Here is a 23509-nt window from a genome sequence, read left to right as displayed (position 1 = left end):
TTGGCCTCCACTCAGCTGCATAATAATGGACCTTGGGGCTGGAACACCTCCTTACCAGGAGATAAGGCATCCTCATAGTTTTCGATGGTCTTATCACCTTGTATGGGCATATCTTTCTGTTTCAGACTCGGAGTGTGCCTGTTTGTTGGGTTTAGCCTTGTGTATCACGTGGCCCCCCAGCCACCCCCGCTCCTGCATCTTCATTCTTCAGCACAAGAAGGGCACTTGTAAGCCAAGAAGAATCTGCTGGCCATGGGAGACTGGCACCCACTACTGAAGCTGACCTTGGTGTCTCTGCTCTACGTGAGTAAGATGTTGTTTTATCAAGTACTGGACTGGATGGTTTTCCTTATAACTCCGATATCAAGATGCAGTGGGAACAAGTACTGGGATCTCTTCACCCCCCATCCTAGACAACTGGTAGCACTTTCTTGGCAAATCCATTTTGCCCTCCAGAGCTATTGCCTGTCCCTAGTGGATTTATCTTTGCCAACTACCTACTCACTAAGGCTTGGGTGTTGAGATTGGCTTCCTAAGTGGAGATTCTGGTCTTTGTTGCTGGGCTTTTGCATTCTTTTGTGCCTTTTCCTCTGGAGCTTGTGTTATCTTGCTGTCTCACTTGATGCTTTTCTTGTTGCTCTCCTGGACCTGTTGCCCATGCTGTCTTCCACTGACTATTTCATACCTGGCTCACAGCATTATTTTCTACCCTGCCTTCATTGTGTGAATAAGGATGAACTACACAATAAATAGATCTCTTCCTATCTTGATCTCCTGTACTTCACTTCCATCCCATTCAGCTACCTACTCTCATGAAGATAACCTGTCCCTACTTAGAACTGTTTCTCCTCTGAAATCTTATAAATTTGCATACCTCAACTTACCATCCTACCCTGTATAGTTCTTCCAGTTCTCTGCTTTCATGTTCCCACCTCCCCTTTTCTTTGATCTCATTGAGATTCACAAACCCTTCTAGTTTATTCCCATTCCTCTTGTGATAGAGCTCCTGATTCATAGACCATCACTTCCTCCACTCTCTCACCAATATTCTTGATCTTCTTGTACCATTGTCCCATTGTATTCACCTAGATAAAACAAGCACGCTAATCAAGCAAAAGCCCAAAAACCTTCTCTATGGTCACCGAAACTTTTTTTCCTTTTTTTTTTTGGCTGCGCTGTGAGGCATGGGAAAGATTGAAGGTGGGAGGAGAAGGAGACGACAGAGGATGAGATGGTTGGATGGCATCACTGACTCAATGGACATGAGTTTGGGTAAAGTCCGGGAGTTAGTGATGGACAGGGAGGCCTGGCGTGCTGCAGTCCATGGGGTCGCAAAGAGTTGGACATGACTGAGCGACTGAACTGAACTGTGAGGCATGTAAGATCTTATTTCCCAGACTAGAGATTGAACCCATGCCCCCCACAATGGAAGCACAGAGTCCTAACCACTGGACCACTTGGGAAGTCCCTGTATGCCATTGGAACTTTAAATCTGGGCCTCTGGGCACCCCTAGAGATGCTTTCATTCCCTTAAGCTTGGTGCTGCTACAGATTCACAATTTCTATCCTTAGCTGGCTGTCCACCCTGACTCTTTCCCATTTGGCATTTCAGCATCTGTGTACATCAGCACTCTGCTCAAACTTACTACTCCACCATCTCTTCACTCGCTTTGTATATAATTCTGCCTACTGCTGTGCATCTCATAAGGGAAAATTCTTCAGCTTCTGCTTCACACTGAGTTGGATGAAAACTTCTGACCTGTCTAAATGGAGGGTATACCTTCTTGTAGCTGAAACTACGCTTTCACCCATCCTCTGGATGCCAGTGACTCCTGACCTCTTACGAAGTACATTTTCTAATATTTGTCTGCTCTCCTGTGCCCTATCTTAGAAACTCAATAAAATCCCCAAACCCTTTCTTGACCATTCGTTCCCTTTTTGTCACTATAATCTTTCCTTCCTTTCAGAGCCAAACTTCATAATGACATTACTGATATCTGATTGCTTCACTCCCTTATATACAATTAACTCCTCAAATCATTGAAACATTAGGGTTCTGTGTTTTCTGCTAATGAAGACAAGACAGTAGAAACAGGGACACTGCTTTCAATGACTGTTAGAAAGAAATTTCTGTTCAACAAGAGAAAAAGATCCTATACCTAAATTTTAAAAAGAAGTGGTTGCTTTGAAACATTATAAGGATAGTGATCAAGATTATAGGTATTCTTTTCTAAAATATGAAGAAATATTCTGCATTTATATCCATTGTTTCAACTAGCAGTTGGACAACATTGAGTGTAAGATTGAGTGCTTTGATGAGAGCCCTCAAAACAACCAGTTTATGCCTGAGAGGAAAGCTGTGCTTGACTTCCATTATCAGATCTGCGGGTGGGAAATTTTAATTTTGAAAACTGAAAATCAGAGTACCAGAAGAAAGGAAAGAAACTCCCTCCACAAAATAAGAAGTTTTGACTTTGTAAAAATTCATAAAAGCATGAAAAAGACAGTAGAAAATAATTAAGGGCAGAGATTATCAGTTGCCTGCAACTTAATTTCTGATAACAATTATTTGTGTTTGTTGGAGTAAAATTAAGGACTTATTTAATAAGAATATTTAGTATTTATATTTTTTCAAAAATAATGAATAATACATGAACCATTATTTAAAATCCTGCAGTTATAAATGAAATTTGTACGTGGAAGTGGCCAAGTGTTTAGGAGGGAAGGTTGACTGGGTTTAGCCATGACCTTGGTCAGGAATATTTTTTGGGTAAATGCACAAAAAAATGGAAACAGGCACTGCAGGATGCCAGTTAATTAAGAGCCTATGAGAAAGTTATGTCCGAGCCCTAGAAATACCCAGTGTCTGCGTCCACAACTGTGATCATTTCAGTTCATAATCCCAAGTTTTCTTTGCCAAAGATGATATCGTGGAAAGTCCCTCAACTAAAATAGAGAAACAAATCTTCTTTATTATTTACTATAGGAATCAGTATACTTGAAGTCCCCTTGGCAAACACTTGCTCTGACAGGACTGTGTACCTATTGTTGGTATCTCATGTTTATCCATCATCTTTGTTTATGCTTCATTGTGATTTTCTGTAAATAGCCACGTCCTCTTCCGGCTCTCAGCACTGGTGCTGTAGTCTGCATTGCAGTTTTGGCACGTTGACATATTCCTGGTTTGCCTGGGGCAGTGGTTCTCAATGCTGGCTGCACATTAGAATCACCTGGGGAGCTTTTAAATATATCAATTTAATCAATTAAATCAAAAGCCCTGGGATTGGGACTCAGGCATTGGCACATCTCAAAAACTCCCTAGGTGATTCTAATGTGTAGCCAGAGTTGGAAGCACTGGGCTAGAGCATTGGAGAAGACTGCTTATTTCACCTTTTGAATCTGTCTCCCGCCCTGCCCCTGCCCCCAGGGTTAACTAACTTAAAACTCTCCTATCACCTTTCTGTGTTTATTTTCGGAAGACAGTCTTTCTGTATTTCTAAGTCCTTAGGGAGTATCTCTTTGTAGCCTCAAAGAACAGTCAGCAATAGACAAATGCTATACTTTATTTTTTTGTGTGTGTGGTATATTATTTTATTTTTTTTAATTTTTTTTTCCATTTATTTTTATTAGTTGGAGGCTAATTACTTTACATCATTGCAGTGGTTTTTGTCATACATTGAAATGAATTAGCCATGGATTTACATGTATTCCCCATCCCGGTCCCCCCTCCCACCTCCCTCTCCACCCCATCCCTCTGGGTCTTCCCAGTGCACCAGGCCCGAGCACTTGTCTCATGCACCCAACCTGGGCTGGTGATCTGTTTCACCCTAGATAATATACATATTTCAATGCTGTTCTCTTGAAACATCCCACCCTCGCCTTCTCCCAGAGTCCACAAGTCTGTTCTATACATCTGAGTCTCTTTTTCTGTTTTGAATATAGGGTTATCGTTACCATCTTTCTAAATTCCATATATATATATGTTAGTATACTGTAATGGTCTTTATCTTTCTGGCTTACTTCGCTCTGTATAATGGGCTCCAGTTTCATCCATCTCATTAGAACTGATTCAAATGAATTCTTTTTAATGGCTGAGTAATATTCCATGGTGTATATGTACCACAGCTTCCTCATCCATTCGTCTGCTGATGGATATCTGGGTTGCTTCCATGTCCTGGCTATTATAAACAGTGCTGCGATGAACATTGGGGTGCACGTGTCTCTTTGAGATCTGGTTTCCTTGGTGTGTATGCCCAGAAGTGGGATTGCTGGGTCATATGGCAGTTCTATTTCCAGCTTTTTAAGAAATCTCCACACTGTTTTCCATAGTGGCTGTACTAATTTGCATTCCCACCAACAGTGTAAGAGGGTTCCCTTTTCTCCACACCCTCTCCAGCTATACTTTAAAATGGGCTTCCCTGGTGAAGTGTCTGTCTCCAATGCTGGAGACCCGGGTTCAATCCCTGGGTCGGGAAGATCCCCTGGAGAAGGAAATAGCAACCCACTCCAGTACTCTTGCCTGGAACCTGGTAGGCTACAGTCCATGGGGTCGCAAAGAATCGGACATGACTAAGTGACTTTACTTACTTACTATATTTAAAAATACTGTTAATGGGGTTCTCAAGGCAGGAATGCTGAAGTGGTTTGCCATTCCCTTCTCCAGTATGAGATGGTTGGATGGCATCATTGACTCAATAGCCATGAGTTTGAACAAACTCCAGGAGATAGTGAAGGACAGGGAAACCTGATGTGCTGCAATCCATGGGGTCCCAAAGAGTCAGACACCACTGAGCAACTAAACAACAAGAATACTTTAAAATGATTTAATGCTGCCAAGTTAGGGTTTTTTATTGCTCTTTCTCAGTATTTGAGTATGCAGTATTTCTCAACCCTGACTGCATTTGTCTGTGCTTGACTGTGCCTGGGAAACTTTAAGAAACACTGATGTTCTGGTAGAGTTCAGTCCCTAGAAATTCTAATCAAATCAGTCAGGGGTGCAGCCTGGACATTGGAATTCTTAGAGACTCACCAAGTGATAGTGTAGTAGACTCTTAGTAAAAAAAACTCTTCTATTTTCTTTTAAAAAATATTTATTTTTATTTATTTGTTTGTTTGGCTGTGCTGGCATCTTAATGTGCAGCATAGGGGATCTTCAGTCCTCATTGCAGCTAAAAACTCTTAATTGCAGCATGTGGGTTCTAGTTCCCTGACCAAAAATTGAACCCAGGCCCCCTGCATTGGGAGCTCGGAGTCTTAGCCATTGGGCAACTAGGGAAGTCCCCAGTATTTTCAAGATCAGTAAACTACCTGTTAGGTAACGCATGCATGATCAGTCATTCAGTAGTGTTTGACTCTGTGACTCCATGGACTGCAGACCGCCAGGTTTCTCTGTCCAAGGAATTTGGCTGAAAACCCAGCAATCCCACTGGCAGCCAGTCAACCTTCGCTGCGTGTGGGAGTAGCTTGGTATCAGGGAGCTTTAAAGAAAGATACTGATGCCTGTGCCCTTGCCCTAGTAATTATGATGTAATTAGTCTGCTTTATAGCCTGGACTTCAAGACTCTCAAAGGCTTTCCTGATGATTCTGATATGCAGCAAAGATTGATAACTGCAGTTTGTCTACCAAGCACATCTATTTAGCCAATTTCAATAGTTATACATCATATTAAAGTTTTTAAGGGTACTCTAATGTGAATTTCATCTAATAGAGCCCTCGGTGACTAATCTTTTCAAATTTCAGTTAGACTTACATAAACATTTGCTTGTTAAATTCTCACTAAGATTGACTCTCAGCACCCACTGGCCACTGCAGAAGTATAGGTCATAGGGAAGGGAGGAAAATTTTTTCTTCTACCCTTCAAGGTTCTTTGGCTGGCTAGCAATTAAACTGACAAAAGACTGATTAATGGGGAAAAAATGTATTTATGTACATCTTTGGGCTCCCCAAAGATAGGAGACCAAAAGTAAGTCAGGCATTTGAGGCTTATATGCCACCCTTACTTAAGGAATGGGATTGGGACCTGGGGTTTCAAAGAGGAAGAGGGTAAATCACAGGATGATAAGAAGAGTGGGTATTGGTAATTAGATGTTTGTCCTGCCATACAGATAGGTCATTCAGATTCTCTCTTGCTAATAGCTCTCTCTCTGAGCCAGGCCCTCTGCTACAGGTAAAAGGCAATGCTGAGTCTTTTGGGCCTTGATTGTCTTATTTATTTATCTGTCTGTGCCAGGTCTTACTTGTGGCACATGGGATCTTCTTTCTTTGTTGTGGCATGTGGGCTTGTAAGTTGTGGCCTGTGGGATCTAGTTCTCTGACCAGGGATTAAAGTCAGGCCCCCTGCATTGAGAGCGCAGACTCTTAGCCGTTGGACCACCAGGAAAGTCCCTGGGCCTTGATTGTCTTCAGCTCGAAATAATCCATAAGCCAGTATGGCACACTGGAGGAGATTCCTTCTGATCCCCTTCAGAGTGAACTCAGGTCTGATTTAGGCCTCCTTTTCACCTCTTTCTTGGAGAAAATTGCCAGCTCGCCATTGCTGAGCAGAAACTGTACTTCTTACTTTACAAAGAGGCTGTTTTGAAAGGAAAACTCCTGGGTTTAACTAGTGACAATAAAGCAGAGGAGAGGATATTGATTTTTTTGGCACTAACACACAATTAGTTTTTATTACAGTTCCACAAAATTGCCAATATCCTTCTTAAAGGAAGCGTTTTAATAAAATTGACATCCTTGGCAGAGAAACGGTGCCAGTCTTTCACTTGCAAACAGCTGCCACTGGGGGTCACCATTACAATAGCTAAGCTCTGCCAGCATCTCGGGTGCCCTGATGGCGACTTGCCTCAAATGAGGGGGAGGATGGGAGAAGGACTAATCTCTTTTGAGTAGCTTCTTTTCCTCAGTATCTCAGAAAGGCATTGTTCACATACAAAGATAAATATTTGTGTTTTGTGGGTAGGATACTCACCTGTGGTAAGAAGGGATGCAATAAATTGTCTTGTCTGTTTCATAGATAAGACAGTTCTTCATGGTTATAGCATCTCTGAGGTCTGTGTCATTCCTCAGAGAGAGTGATCAATATGCACTTTTCTGCCCTTCTTATTTTTCCAAAATTTAACTAGGATTTGTCTGCAGCATGTTTTAAATCACTCAGCCTTGTTTTCTTGATTTTATGAGTACCAACCCTTACTGTCTTATGTTATTAGTCAATATGTTGTTTCTGCCTAGAAAATCCCTTCTGCTGCTTGCTTCTTATGTATTAAATCACTGCCACTGTCATTACATAAGGGAAAGCTAAGAAATAACCAAACCGAAGCCAGAGACCCCAAGAGTGGGAGTTAACATAGGACAAACCAGACTTTGGGGCCATAGGAGGGTGGTTGTTGTTCAGTTGCTAAGTCATGTCTGACTCTTTGCGACCCCATGGACTGCAGCATGCCAGGCTTTCCTCTCCTTCACCATCTCCCAGAGTTTGCTCAAACTCATACCCATTGAGTCAGTGATGCCATCCAGCCATCTCATCCTCTGTTGCCCCCTTCTCCTCCTGCCCCCAATGTTTATTTCCTAGCATCAGGGTCTTTTCCAATGAGTCAGTTCTTCTCATCAGGTGGCCGAAGTATTGGAGCTTGAGCTTCAGCATCAGTCCTTCCAGTGGATATTCAGAGCCATGGTTTTTCCATAGGAGGATATGTATGAGCAAGCCCTGCAGTGTAGACACCTGGGGTAGCAGCCCAGGCAGGGAGTGGGAGGAGTGGCAGCCAGTGGCCCTCCTGGTTTGCCTCAAACAATCCACCACACATGGACTCTGCTCATGTTAAACTTCTCCTAAGTAAACCTCTCTTTTCCATCTAACCTGCCTGACCTCGACTGTTTGCTTGATGTGTTGAATCAAGATTTAGCAAACATTCTTATGATGGTAGTCATGGTTAAAACAATGCATAAGGCAGAATTATCGCCATCAAGGCCAGTTTCTTGGGTTGTAACCTGTGCACACAGGGTTCTCAGCTCAGAAGTATCTCCTCACCCCCCATCACTGTGTTGAAATTTCTAATACTTTTGAAACTGCATTTTCATTTCACTTTGGCCTGGCAAATTATATAGCTGGTCCTGACTGCCTTGAAAGGGTTTACACTGTAGGGGAGAGACAGAGGAATAAAGTCTAATCAGTAATGGAATACTGAGATTTTAAAAGTGGTCTATTAGCTATATGAACAAGACATGAAGGGAATGGCATTATTCTGTCTGCAGGGAAGAGGAGCGAATATAGGAAGGCTTTCTCCATGATTCCCATATTAGCAAATACTTACTATATGCCAGGCAGTGCTAAATGGTTCAGAGGATCCAAAACTGAATTGGCCATGAATCCTGCCAAACATCACAAGTTAACTGTCTATGAAAAACATATATAGGGCAGGATGACTTTGATGTGATTAGGTGGCACATGGGACCAGATGGAATATTTATGTAAATAATCCATCTTTCCTACCTTCGTGTTTTCTTTTTCTAATCTATCCCATGCAGGTCTGCTAAACTAATCTTTTTAACACACTCTTTTGATAACTCCCTTATTCAAAAATACTCATAGGATCCTCACCACCTCTTCGGATAAAGTCTAAACTCCCTTAGCCTGGCATTCGATACCCTAAATTAAGGCTTTAGCCTTTATTGTTAACCTACTGTTTTTCTAATTGTTTGTTTTATTTGGCTGGGCCGAGTTTTAGTTTCAGCATGTGGAGCTTCACTTGTGGCTCAGCTGGTAAAGAATAGGCCTGCAATGCAGGAGACCTGGGTTCAATCCCTGGGTTGGGAAGATCCCCTGGCGAAGTGAATGGCAATCCACTGCAGTACTCTGGCCTGGAGAAGTCCATGGACAGAGGAGCTTGGGGGGCTACAGTCCACAGGGTCGCAAAGAATCGGACAGGACTGAGCGACTTTGACTTTCACTTTGGGCTTTCCTGGTAGCTCAATTGGTAAAGAATCCACCTGCAATGCAGGAGATCCCAGTTTGATTCCTGAGTCAGGAAAATCCCCTGGAGAAGGGAGAGGCTACCCATTCCAGTTTTCTTGGGCTTCCCTTGTGGCTCAGCTGGTAAAGAATCTGCCTGCAATGTGGGAGACCTGAGTTGGGAAGATCCCCTGGAGAAGGGAAAGGCTACCCACTCCAGTATTCTGGCCTAGAGTTTTCCATGGCTTGTATAGTCCATGGGGTCTCAAAGTTACTCGACCGGGTCGGGGTCAGCGGCGTGACCAGCAAGACTGGGCCCGAGTACACTGCCGCCCAAGGAGAGACAGAGTCCGAAGAGGGAAGAAGGGTGGAATGGATGGCCCAGCCCACCGGCGGGGCTCCCCGGCCTTGGCAGCGGTGCAACAAACCCTTGGTTCCAGGGAGGGCGGACTTTAAATAGATTGCAGTGAGGGAGCTGCTCATGACTGAGTGACTTTCACTTTCACTGTGGAATCTAGTTCCCTGATCAGGGATTGAACCCAAACCCCTTGCATTGGGAGCCTAAAGTTTTAGCCACTGGACCACCAGGGGAGTCCCCCTAATGCTTTTTATTATCTGAAGTGATTCCTTCAACCCTGACCAAATTGGGCCATCTGAAACCCTAATCTGATAGTTACATTTTGTTATATAACAAATTACCCACAAATTTAGCAGCTTCAAACAAACAAACCAAAAAAAAAAAAAAAAAAAAAGCACCACATTTGTTATCTCACAGTTTTCTGTGCTTAGGAATGTGGAAGGAGCTTAGCTGGATGGTTCTGTACTTGATTTGGCAAAAGTTAAAAAGCAGGAGAGAAAAGCTGCCAGTGTAATGGGAAGCTGAAACAGAATCTCAGACTGCAGTGGGGTAGCATCTTTACAGAAAGGCACAAACATGCTACCACATTCTCAGGCCTCTTGGTTGAGTTGAATCCCCTTCTTTTAAAACACACCCCCTCACTCCCACCTGTGATGTTGGTTGAAGGGATGAGGACCAGTGAATGAGCTTTGGAGATATGAAGGCCTGTAGTTATTTTTCCCACTTAACTGTTGGAATATTTGGATTTTAGTGTTGATAATTATTGCTAGGTTAATACTGTTCTGGCTTTTATTCACTCTTGTGTATTTATTACTGTCACTCAATCATGTTCAACTCTTTGCAACCCTATGGACTATAGCCCACCAGGCTCCTCTGTCCATGGGTTCTCCAGGCAAGAATACTGGAGTGGGTTGCCATTTCCTCCTCCAGGGGATCTTCCTGACCCAGGGATTGAACCCATGTCTCCTGCATGGCAGGCAGATTCTTTACTGCTGAGCCAGCAGGGAAGCCCACACTTAATATATAGGGTTAATTATATCATTTGGTTTATGGATGTAGAGTGCTAAGAACTACTACCTGAATGGGATGGTGACAGATCTCAGGGAGAAATGGATATCCCCCGAGAATCATGGATTCTGAAACTGAGAAACAGCTGTCACACTGGTTCCCAATGCCCCTCTCTCGGATGAATGACTATCATGCTACAGAGGAAAGCAGAGAATATGTTTCACTTGTTCAGAGGCCGGTTTGAATCTGTTAGTTAGGGCTCCTATTTACACTTATATGCCAAGGAAGAACAGTTTTGTCGCTCGCAGCAAGCAAAGGTTGGAATGTCCTATGTATGTACTTCTACAATTGTGAAAGATCTGATCAGATCTAGGAACCATAGGCTTGTCACTGGGGACTTTATGTGGCCAGGACCCATTAATCAACTACCCATTAATTCAACTGTGAGCCCATCTAATATATCCATAAGCCTGATTTTTTCCCTCTGAGCCATGAAGATATTATAATACTTGTCAGGAAAACCAAGATGGAGTGAGAAGAAAAGTACAAAGGGGAGAGGCACAGAGATGATGACTTCTCACACAAAGGGGCGTCAGGGACTGTGAGCTTTCTGTCTTTGATCTTGGGTCACTGTCTCCCTCTTTATCTTGAATGGTTGTCCTGGGAGAAGCTTGTTACCATGGGACTAGAAGTGAAGGTACATTTTCTAAGCAGGAGATGGCTTTCAAATAATCAGCTGAAACTACTGCACAGTGTTCTGTGAGAAATTTCCTGTGTCCCTGCCCTCGTTAGAACTCTGGAAATGAACTCAGTTAGCTGTGGATTAGGATGGCGCACTTGGAAGGTTGGAAGGAAACTAAAAGGATATCTTGTATAACTCGTGTCTGAATTCCCTTTATAAAGCAGCCTCTGGGACTTCCCCTGGAGGTCCATGGTTAAGAATTCACCTTGCAATACAGGGGGTGGGGGTTCAACCCCTGGTCAGGGAAGTAAAATCCTTGCATGCCACCCGGCATGGCCAAAAAAAATAAAGCAGCCTCTGTGACAGTTAAGCCCAATCTTGTACAAGATTCTTAGTGGCAGGAAACTTTTACTGCACGAAGTCCTACCATATATTAAACTGAGTTCTCTCATCCTATAGCTTCTTCTATGGGTCCTTTTCCAGGCTTCCCTGGTGGCTCAGCAGTAAAGAGTCCACCTGCCAATCCAGGAGATGTGGGTTCAATCTCTGGGTCAGGAAGATCCCCTGGAGGAGGGCATGGCAACCCACTCCAGTTATTTTTGCCTGGAGAATCCCATGGACAGAGGAGCCTGGCAGTCTGCAGTCCATGGGGTCACAGAGAGTGGGATGTGACTTAGTGACTCAACAACAACATCAACAATGGGTCCTTTGAAGTTGTAATGAAACAGTTGAATCTCTCAAAAAATGGTTCTTTAAATTATTCGTACAGTGTGATTCCTAAACACAAGTCATTCAGTGCATCTGTTCTGTTGTGATGCTAGAGCTAAAGCTAAAGTGAAGTCGCTCAGTCGTGTCCGACTCTTTGTGACCCCATGGACTGTAGCCTACCAGGCTTCTCCATCCATGGGATTTTCCAGGCAAGAACGCTGGAGTGGGTTGCCATTTCCTCCTCCAGGAGGAGGAGTCTTCCTGACTCAGGGATTGAACCCGGGACTCCCGCATTGCAGACAGACACTTTTACCATCTGAGCCACCAGGGAAGTCTGTTGTGATGAAACAAGTGAAAAGATCTGAAACTTTTACCTCTCAAACCTGTGCCAGGGGATCTTCCCAACCCAAGAATTGAACCCAAGTCTCCCACATTGCAGGTGGATTCTTTACCAGCTGAGCAATCAGGGAAGCCCAATAAGATGTGACTCTTCTATCTATGACTTATATCCTCTTGCTTCTGTTAATGTTCCATACAGAATAGTTTCAAGCTGGCTGCTACAGTTAACTTAATTTTTAAAATTAATTTGTTTTATATTACAGCTAATTCTAATGTAAAATTTTTTATTGAGGTGTAGTTGACATATATAATGGGGTCAAAAGGCACTAATTTCCAGTTATTCTATTAACTTTTAAAAAATGAAGTCAGATCATGTCATTTCCTCTGCTGAAAACCTGTCAGTGGCTCTGCATTTTACACAGAATGCAATACAAAGTCCTCACCATGGCCCCTAAGCCCTATGTGATCTGTCCCTTGTTACCTGTCTGACCTTTTCTCTTCCTGAGTCCCCCTCGCCAGGCCCCTGCTCCTTCCACACTGGCTGCCTTGTAGTCTCTGGAACACACCATCCCCCAAGGGTCCTTATTCGAAGTGTCTGTCTGCCTGAAAGTATGTTCTTTCCCAGGGGTCTCCTAGGTTTCCACTCTCACTTTCCCTTGACCTCACCTTTCGATGCCCACCCTTTTTTATGCTATCTCCTATTGCAGACTGCCCACGGCCTTGTCTCCAGTGCTTCAGTTCCCTTTGCCCCCACCTGTCACAGACTTCTCCCTTTAACTCTTTACTGTTGAATTTGCTGATTCATTGTCTATTGCCCTTCCCCCTCCGACGACAACCCGATAGAGTGTGAGCTCAGTGAGGACAGGAATCTTCACCTATTTTGTTCACTAATGTAGCCCAAGTACCTAGATTTGTGCCTCGTGGGCACATGATCAGTAAGCTTTGAATGAACTTAGAAATGTTTTATAATTCTTCTCAGCCCTTTCTTAATGGATATTGCACTTTTTTCATTCTGTAGGATTTTAGGAACTGATCTTCATTTTTCTTCTTGAAAATCCTAAGTGCATCTATGGGCACATTTGGACTTTTCTTCATGTTTTCCAGGAGTAACTGTAACTGAAGGTGAGAGTGTTACGTGTCTATATCTACACCTTAATATTGGAAAGCATTATGGTACAAAATCCTGGTTGTAACATGAACTTTGGAAATGCCACACTCCACAAGGGTTTGAATCCTAGTCTCATTATTTACTGACTTTGACACTCAAGCAAATTACTTATTTTATTTGAGCTTGAATTTCCTCATCTATAATAAAAGGAATTAAAATCTGCCTCATAGGGTTTTTATAAAGTTTTAAATGAGATGGTATATATAAATCTCCCAACATGGTTTCTCAACCAGTATTTTAAAATCTAATGTACATGCAAAATCACCTGAGAGTCATGTTGAAATGCAGATTCTGATACAGCAGGTCTGAGATGGGGCCAAAAATTCTGTTTCTAAAAAGTTTCCAGGTGGTATTGATGCTATTGGTCCATGGACCACATTTAGAGTGACGAGAACCTAGAATGAAGGACATGCCTAATAAATGTTTTTCCACATTCTCATCCTTTGCCATCTCCCCTGTACTGCATTCAGTTATTTATGGCCTGAAGACACACATCCATTTACAGTTGTTCTTACTTCTTATCTGGCCTTCAGTTCCCTTTAAATGAAGTTTGTTAGACTCTTTCCAATTTGATGATAGTTTTTATGATGGAAAAGCTGCAACTAATGTAAGAATTGAGAGATTTTCCTTACTCGTTTGAATTCTATGCTAAGGACATAGCTTGTCTTTTTCTTGCCCTTTTTCTCATGCCTTAGTCATTGCAGACTTGAGTTTTTGGCACTGATATTCATGAATCCATTCTGTTCCTGGCAATTCTCAATAGCTGCATTCTTCTATTTCAATTTTAAGTATATGAACCTTTAAAATCTGAATTATTCAGGGAATACCCTTTGCACAGTTAAATAACACATCTCTTATAACCCAGATATCAGAAAGGAACATTTCTAAGACAAATCACTAATGGACATTGACATCTGGCTTATTTTAAGGCTTTATTTATTTATTTGGCCATGCCACACAGCATGCGGGATCTTAGTTCCCTACCAGGGATTGAACCCAGGTCCCCTGCAATGGAAGCATAGAGTCCTAACCACTAGACTGCCAGGGAAATCCCTTAAGAGTTTATTAATCACAAAGTTTATCCATTTTCTTATACACAAACACTCCCATTCATTCATTCATATTCTCTCACTCCCTGAGAAACTCGTTCTAGTAAAATGAAAGGTGAGGGAGAATTGTAGTCTCTGTGGAACATCCCAGAAAGTCTTCTTCTCTTGGGTAGTTTATGCAGCACCAGAGATATTGCCCAAATTCCCTTCACCTGTGGAGATGCTCTAAGCTGCACTAGCATATCTGTTTGTAGTTTTGAAGATTTAGAATTTTTTAAAAATAATTTTATTTATTTTTGGCTGTGCTGTGTCTTTATTGCTGAGTAGGCTTTTCTCTAGTGTGTGTGCTCCTCATTGTGGTGCGTTCTCTTGTTGCGGCTTCCAGGCTCTAAGAGCACAGGCTCAATAGTTGTGACATACAGGCTTGTTCTACAGCAGGTGGGATCTCCCCAGACCAGGGATCGAACCCATGTTTCCTGTATTGGCCGGAGGATTCTTTACCACTGAGCCACCAGTGAAGCCCTGAAAATCTGGAAATTTTATCCACAACTACAATCAATTCAATTCAATTCTGTTAGTACTTCACAGAGATTATAGAGCTCCTACCTGTGCTAATCACAGTGTAGCTCCCTCTGGGGGGCCTTGCAGTCTATTGGGGGAGTTGGTCATGTAACAGAAACAAGTACATTGGAGTGTAAGATGTGCACAAGGTCCAAGGGAGCAGGCAGGGAGCAGGTAGGGTGTAGGCTTTAGTGGGAGGGGAAATGCTTAGGGTGGTCTTCACAAAGGAGGCCTCATTTTTATTTATGAAGAGTAAGGATGAGACCTGGTTTCCATTAGATGGCATTACAGCCAAGGAGATTGGCAAAACTAGAATTCTGCCTTCATTCATAATTGGACAATTCCTTCCTCTGTGAGGTTCCTAAGGTGGCTATGCTCCAGAGAACAAAAAAGACTATGCAAATCATCTTTTTTTTCCCATTGGATACATGTTTTCCACCCCCAAAACTGGCTTCTTTAAGTAGTGGAGGAGCATGCACCAATCATTTACCCCTTAAATCTCAGGAGTCCAGACTTTCTAAATGGGTGGGCTCTTTTGATTATACTGGTGCTCCTGTAGGAGGAGGAGAAACCCTCAATTCTCCCAACAGTGGGGCTGTAAGAGGGGTTTCCTGCAGGAGAGTGCCAGAGGGGTATGGGAGAGAGGAAGGAACCTGGGATCAGATCATCTTACTTGGCCCCTAGGGTGGAGGAAGTAGAAAGAAAGACCACATTGAGATAAGTGACCTCTCCCTCTGCAGTTGATTGTTTGCAAAGTTGTTCATAGGGGTCCCACCCTGTTTAGCATGACTTTGCCACTCATTGCATCCAGAAGTGGAGTTTATTTCCCCAGCTCTTGCCTCTGGGCCAGCCTGACTTGCTTTAACCAAGACAATGTGGCAGAAATGCAGTGTGTGCTCTCTGGACCCAAGACCTCTGGAGGCTTTGTAGTTTCTTCTCCCTTCTTGGAGCCCAAAAATGGTCATGTGAAGGGGTCAGGTGAAACTCCTTGTGGATGACAGACCACGTCGAGGAGAGCGAGACCTAGCTGACAGGCAGCAGCGCCTGCCAGGCAGGTGAGTGAAGCCATAATGGACCATCCCATCCATCTGAGTCAGACTCCTGAGTGGCAGTTTTTGAGCTGGCCTGTTTTGCTGCAGTAGATTGTATGGTAAGCACGGAGAAAAAAGTGTGAGCCAGACAGTGGGGCAAGAAGAGGAAATTTGTTAGAGGGAAAACGAGAGGGTCACTGGCCCTTAAGGAGAACCAGTGTCCTCCCTTTCTGACAAGGTCTTTCTCTGCCAATGAAAAATTCTCTGAAGGGACGGTTAATTTTTAGCGTGTAGCTGAGTCCCGCAGTCACTTAGCCGGAGTTCTGGAATCTGGTAGTCTCATAGCCTAGAGAAGGTAGGCACTAGCGGGAAAAGAGAATGTCATTTGCGCAATTTGGTCAGTCCCAAGGGTCACTGTGATTTTGTTCTTTGTTTGTGACATCAACATAATGAGCCATTTTAACAAGGAGCCCTCATGTAGGCCCTATCATAGATCACTAATGCAAACATAGGCTAATAGTTGGCTAATTAATGCACTGGAATCTGACCAATCAGATTTGAAACTCCTTTGTTTGGAAAGCCTATAGGACAAGGATTGGGTGATGGGGATTAAGAAGGGGATAAATCCTCCTCTGCGTGGTTACTAGGAGGCTTGTCATCCAAGCAACTTTCTAAAAGAGTACCTTTCGGGATGTAGGGCTTTGTAAATTGGTTGGTTGGTTGGATTCTTTGGTTGTTGAAAACAGTTCAGAGCCTTTAAGGGCCCTTTTCCCACCCCATACTTGGCAGTATTAAAAGCCAAAGAACTCTGCAACGTGTTGCTCAAGGGGATCTTTTCTTTCTCACCTCTTCTCTAAATCCCAGTTTTCTGTTGCTTTTGACCTCTTTCAGGATCTTGATGTTTCAGGTGTTCACTGTTTTCCAACCTTCTCTGTTTAGCAATATAAACACCCTTTCTCATTAGCCTGCGTTCCCCCCTGCCCCAGGGCTTAAATGTGATTGCCCTTAGTTCCACAATGGGTCATCTCCCTACTCAACTCTGGTTCCAGGCTGAACAACAACCTGTGCTGTCACCTCCCCTCACCAGGTCAGGGAGATGACACAGACTGTTCTACACTCACAACCTACATTCACAACCAGGGCTCACAATTATCTTCTTTCCTCAGGAGACTCTTGCACTGTTATTAAAATTATACAGTTATTTTTAATCCTGGGATAGCATAGGATCTTGGTTATATCCTATTTGATGTAGAAAGGAAGTTTAAAACTAGTAAATAACACTTTTAAAATACTGTTTATTTTGAGACAGAATATGTTAAAATCTGGAGTAAGCCTCATTCCTATTTCAGAGTCTTTGTACTATTATTTTTCTGTTCTTTCTATGATTTTTGCACTGCATTCATAGCTCTATTCAGATGTCATCTCCATGAAGAACACTTCCTTGATCACTAACTTTCCCTCCAATTAGTCTCTAGTCTCTCAAGCAGATTATTTTTTTCCCTAGATCTTTTCACTTCATGACCATGTGTATATATAAAATATTTTTTTTTAGTCAGTTCAGTTGCTAAGTCATGTCCGACTCTTTGTGACCCCATGAACTGCAGCACACCAGGCCTCCTTGTCCATCACCAACTCCCGGAGTTCACCCAAACCCATGTCCATCGAGTCAGTGATACCATCCAGCCACCTCATCCTCTGTTGTCCCCTTCTCCCGCCTTCAATCTTTCCCAGCATCAGGGTCTTTTCCAATGAATCAGCTCTTTGCATCAGGTGGCCAAAATATTGGAGTTTCAGCTTCAGCATCAGTCCTTCCAATGAACACCCAGGACGGATCTCCTTTAAGATGGACTGGTTGGATCTCCTTGCAGTCCAAGGGACTCTCAAGAGTCTTCTCCAATACCACAATTCAAAAGCATCAATTCTTTGGCACTCAGCTTTCTTTATAGTCCAACTTTCACATCCATACATGACTACTGGAAAAACCATAGCCTTGACTAGATGGATCTTTGTTGACAAAGTAATGTCTCTGCTTTTTAATATGCTGTCTAGGTTGGTCATCACTTTCCTTCCAAGGAGTAAGCATGTTTTAATTTCATGGCTGCAGTCACCATCTGCAGTGATTTTATATCAGTTCCATGTGCACAATAATATATTTCAACTTCTGTATACACTATAGTGTGCCTCACCACCAAAAGTTTAGTTTCCATCCATCAGTATGCAGTTGACCCCCTTTCCCTCTGGTAACCACTCTGTATCTCTGTGTTTGTTTTTGTTTGGTTTGATTTGTTCTTTTATTTGGGGGTATTCTGTTTGTTTTTTGTATTCCACATGAGTGGAATCATAGGGTATTAATCTTTTCCTGTCTGACTTGTTTCACTTAGAATACCCTTAGGTCCTATCCATGTATCACAAATGGCAAAATTTTCATGTTTTTTTTATGGCTGAATAGTATTCCATTAAATAAATAAATGCCACAGTTTCTTGATCCATTCATCCATCAGTGAGCACTTAGATTGTTTCCATATCTCACCTCTTGTAGATAATGCTGGGATGAACATAGGGGTGCATATATTTTTTCAAGTTAGTGTTTTCATGTTCTTTGAATCAATACTCAGAAGTGGAATTGCTGGATCATATGGCAGTTCTATTTTTAATTTTTTAAGAAACCTCCATGTTCTCTCTCATCATGGCTGTATTGACTTACATTCCTACCAGGAGTATATGAGAATTCCCTTTTTTTCCACATCCTCACCAACAGTTATTTCTTGCCTTTTTGATAATGACCACTCTGACAGATATGAGATGCTATCTCATTGTGGTTTTGATTTGCATTTCCCTATTAGTCATGTTGACCATCTTTTCATGTGCCTCTTGGCCATCTGTGTGTCTCCTTTGGAAAAATACCTAGAAAACTCTTTAGATCCTCTACCCATTTTTTAATTGGTTTTGCTGTTTTGTGGTTGAGTTATATTCTTCATATATTTTGGATATTAACTTCCTATTGGATATATAATTTACAAATATCTCCTCCCATTTGGTAGGTTGTCTTTTCATATTTATGACAATTTCCTTTGCTGTGCAGAAGCTTTTTACTTTGATGTAGTCCCACTTGTTTAGTTTTGCTTTTGTTTCCCTTGCCTGAGGAGACATATCCCCAAAGATATTGCTGAGACCAATGTCAAAGAGCATACTACCTATGTTTTTCTTCTAGAACTTTTATGGTTTTAGGTCTTACATTCAAGCCTTTAATCCATTTTCAGTTGATTTTTGTGTATGTTGTGAGAAAGTAGTCTTCATTCTTTTGCATGTAGCTGTCCAGTTTTCCCAACACCAAAAGGAAATTGGTCTCAAATTTTCCCTTTTTATGTTGTTTGTTTGTTGCCAAATTGAAGTAGCTGTAGTTACTTTTACTTTTTTTCTGCTTTAACATTTATGGTGTAATTCTTGAATAATCTATTTTGATATACTCTTGGAATTTTCTGACTCTATTTATCACCTAACTCAAAGTTTTTCATACTTTTACCTTTTTGTTTCAGCTAGAAGAGCTCCTTTCCACATTTCTTGTGAGATGGATCTTGTGTTCATAAACTCTCTTAGCTTTTGCTTGTCTGGGAAAACCCGTATTTCTCCTTCCTATCTGAATGATAACTCTGCTGCATAGAATATTCTTGGCTGATGTTTTTTTAGTCTTTCAATATTTTGAGAATATGATTCTACTCTCTCTGGTTTATAGAGTTTCTGCTGTGAAATCTACTGATTATCTAATGAAGGTTTCTTTGTAGGTTAGCATCTTTTGTTCCCCTGGATATCTAAAATTTTTTTTCTTGTCGATTTTTGACAGTTTTTGTATAATATGTCTTGGAGCATGTCTTTTGGCATTGATGTAGATAGGTGTCCTTTCAGCCTCATGAACTTGCCTATCCAGTTCTTTCTCTAGTTTGGGGAAGTTCTCAGCTATTATTCGCTTAAATAAACTTTATGCTCCCTTCTCCCTCTCTTCTCTTTCTAAGATCCCATTATCTTAATGCTACCCTTCCTAATAGAGTCAGATAGTTCTCATCGAATTTCTTCTCCTCCCTCACCTCCTCACTCACCTTTGCCACTTCCTCCTCCTCTATTTAGACCTTAATTCTCTCTCCTCTTCTCTCTGTATCATTTCTAGGTTTCTGTCTTCCATATGGTCTGCTCTAGTGTTTTTAATGCATTTTCATCTCATTTATTGAGTTCTTCGGCTCCAGAATTTTTGTTTGGTTCTTCTTTAGAGTTTCAGTCTCTTTGGTAAAGTATTCTTCCTGAACCTTTCTGAGTTTTCTTGTAGCTCCTTTATGACAGCTATTTTTAATTCTCTATTCATTAGAATGCACTATTCCCTGACTTTAAATTTGGTTTCTGAGAATTGTCTTTTTATTTTTGTGACACTCTGCTACTACATATGTTCATGGTGCTTGATGACCTGTTTTTCTGCTGGCACATTTGAAATAGTGAACACCATGCTTCTTTAGGTAAAGCTTTTATTATATTTAAAAAAAAACTTGACTATAATGATGCAACTGGTTAATTAGAAGCCTTTCTTTTCTTTTCAAGTACAAGTAGCACAAGTTCCTTAACCCCTCCCACCCCCAGTGACGCTGCACAGCATATGGGATCTTAGTTCCCTGACCAGGGATCGAACCTATGCCCCCTACAGTAGAAGTACGGAGTCTTAACCACTGGACTGCCAGGCAAGTCCCCCATAGCACCAGTTTTCACTTCTCTTTCCTGAGCTGTCTCTGGTTCTATTTGAGAGCCAACACTTTCTGTCCGCCACTCCCTCTTGCCACTGCTTGTGCCTCTGGGGTCTTTGGTGCCTTGCTGCTGCTAGCATTGCCGGTGTTGCCACCTGGACACTGGCCCCTCTGCCATGTCTGGGGTCTTAGTTGTAGGCTGTTCCGCAGTGAGGGCAGGAGGAGGGTAGGGAGAGAGCTGGGGTCTCTGCCACAACCAGGATTGTGGGGTTTTCAGGCACCGCTGCTGAGTGTGGGGCGGAGGCAGAGTCTCAGGGGCCCTCGCAGATGGACAGAGAGGGTCAGAGGCCTTGTCACTGTCTGCTTCCCTGTGGCAGTGAGTGCTTCTGTGGCCAGGAGACTGCTGTCATCTGTGCTACCTCCTCTGGTGCTACTGTGTTCTCTGGGGCTACGAGCTTAGCTGCCGTGGCTGCGGGTCCACGATCACAGGCACTTCCTCCACTGTCCCCCCAGTTCTGCCTGCTCTATGTGCTCCTGTTCGCCTATCTTTAGATGTACAGATGTGTGGCATTCTCTGGTGTCCTGGCCTGTTGGACAGAGTCCCCTTTGTTGAGGTATAGATGTTTTACTAGTTATAGACTGAAGAGGAGAGAAAGGGAACATATCAAATCACCATGATGCTGATGTCACTCACCTGCTAGATTTGTGTTTGTCTACAAGGGTAGGATCCTTGTCTGCCTTGTTCTCTGCTGCATCTAGGACTTAAGAAAGTTCTTAGAGCATAATAGATGCTCAGTAAACATTTCTTAAATAAATGGATATTTGCAGAATCCCCCATGTTTGCATCATCTATTACTTTGATAAGAATTCCTGCTCTTACTTCATATCATAGATGACACTGTTCAGCAGCATAAAGAGGAAAGAGCTCTATGGCATACCACTAGAGACAGCCTTCTCCACTGAATTAGATCAAATAATCAACACTTATAGGCTTTAATTATTTAAGTAGCTGTAAATTGCCCTAACAAGAAATTCCTCTAGGTCATAGTTGAGTATTTTATCCACAAGAGCATCATAGTAGCCTAACCAGCTTGCCTTGGTTTGCCTGAGACTTTCTTGGTTTTAAAAACAGAAAATCCTGTGTCTGAGACACCCTCTGTCCTGAGCAAACCAGGACAGTTGATATTACCCTGATGTGGGGTGTTTTTCTGAATGCTACATAGATAATGTCCATGTCAATCTCCTGAGTTATTACTTTGGTTTCCTGTCAAAAGCAATGAGATTTGCTTGTTCTGCTTTGTTAATGAGGTCATGTTGATACTTCATGACCTAAGTATTTATAATTCATCTTTCCTAATCACTTCTAGTACTTTTTCATGGATTAACATCAAACTAGCTATCCTGTCCCTCCCAATAGCCATGATACTCACTTTTGAATATTGGGACATTTGAATTTCAAGTACTCTAGCAAATTCCCCTTGTCCCAGAATATTCAAGTATGAAAGACAGTGGTACCAAAGTTTTGCACCTGCTTTGTCCTTAAGATGTCTGAAGGCAATGCAGGCCTGGAGGCATTTGTTGTCAAAGAATCCCAAGGTCCTTGGAAGGCCTGAGGGCTTATCTTTTGGGGTTTGTGGGTCTGTTCCTCAGTGGGATGCCAGTTGATGGTAGGACCAGGGAAGTACACATTCTATTAGCCTCTAATTTTGAATCCTTCTTCAGTTGGCTGTGAATCAGTTTTCATAAAGAACCTTCTGGAATTTTTTTTTGTTTTATATAATATATAATAATACATTATTTTTTATTTATAGGCTGATTTACGCTGGCCTAAATTTATAGACTATTAAAATCTAAGAAAGAGAGTGGGTTGTCTGCTTTGCTTTAACATGGGTAGAGTACTTAGAACTCAGATTTCCTAAATGTTATATTTTCTGGGTTCCATCATGTTCAAATAACCTAACACTTTCTACACTGCCTCTTAAATATTGATGTTCCCTACGTCTTAGTCTCTTGTGCATTTATTATCTCATAGAATAGCTTCTTTTTCACCCATGGGTTCAACTACTTCCCATAAAGCAGTGTCTCCCCAATCCAATTCACACCTCTAGTCATTTTTCCCTTGAGCTTCTTACTTACATAACCATCTTTACTAAAAATTGCATCCAATAACTCTTCACACCACCTGTGCTCTACCTTACCTTGTCCCTCCTGTATTTCCTATCTAATATTATGTTATGAATATCATCAAGATACCTGGCTCCAGTTACAGGTCACAAGACTGTGGCTACCAGGGGAGTACCCTAAAATAAATCCTATGCTGGAACCTGGAAGGCCAGATGTGTATCAAGGACAAACAGAAACCTAAGCAAGCAGAATCTTTGGATATCAAATGCAAAGAGGTAGGAAAGGATTTTGGAAGAATGAAGAATAAAATTGTCATAAGCTAAGAAGATGCAGGTCTAGGCAAGTGAAAGGACAGTTGAAGGATTTGACCAAGACTTAGCTCTGCATTTTTCTCTTGTGTAGTGTAATGGGTGTTGAGGTCTGGTTATTCAGTAGACAGACTATTACTGTCCTGGGAAGAATGGTACATGGGCCAACCTGGCTTCTGTATTCTATATTATACCCCAGTTTACCAACTGCATATGAACTAAGCCATGCTACAGAAACATATGGAATGGAACAGTTGGTTATCTCTTATCTCATTAATCTTTATCCAGTCCAATGAAACTTAGTCCATTTGGGCTGCTGTAATGGAATGCCCTACACTAGGTGGCTTATGTACGACAGAAATTATTTCTCACAGTTCTGGATGTTGAATGTCCAAGATAAAAGTGCTAGCAGATTTGGACTCTAGTGAACCCACTTCCTGGTTCATAGATAGCGGTTTTTTTTCACTGTGTCCTCACGTAGCGGAAGAGGTGAGGGATTTCTTTGGG

General features: G+C 42.1%; 1 long non-coding RNA gene across 1 annotated transcript in view; it reads left to right on the top strand.

Moving 5' to 3' along the window:
• Positions 1–213: 213 nt before the first annotated feature.
• Positions 214–23509, top strand: part of LOC139033150 (uncharacterized) — a 165429-nt gene continuing 142133 nt past the window's right edge. The window contains exons 1-2 of the long non-coding RNA XR_011485761.1: positions 214–303; positions 13056–13159. This is a non-coding gene — a long non-coding RNA (uncharacterized lncRNA). The remainder of the gene's footprint in view (positions 304–13055; positions 13160–23509) is intronic.

This window comes from Odocoileus virginianus, chromosome X, assembly GCF_023699985.2.
Source record: "Odocoileus virginianus isolate 20LAN1187 ecotype Illinois chromosome X, Ovbor_1.2, whole genome shotgun sequence".
In the NCBI taxonomy this organism is placed as follows: Eukaryota; Metazoa; Chordata; class Mammalia; order Artiodactyla; family Cervidae; genus Odocoileus; species Odocoileus virginianus.
Note: the sequence above shows the minus strand (reverse complement) of the source record. Positions and strands in the feature narration are given on the sequence as shown.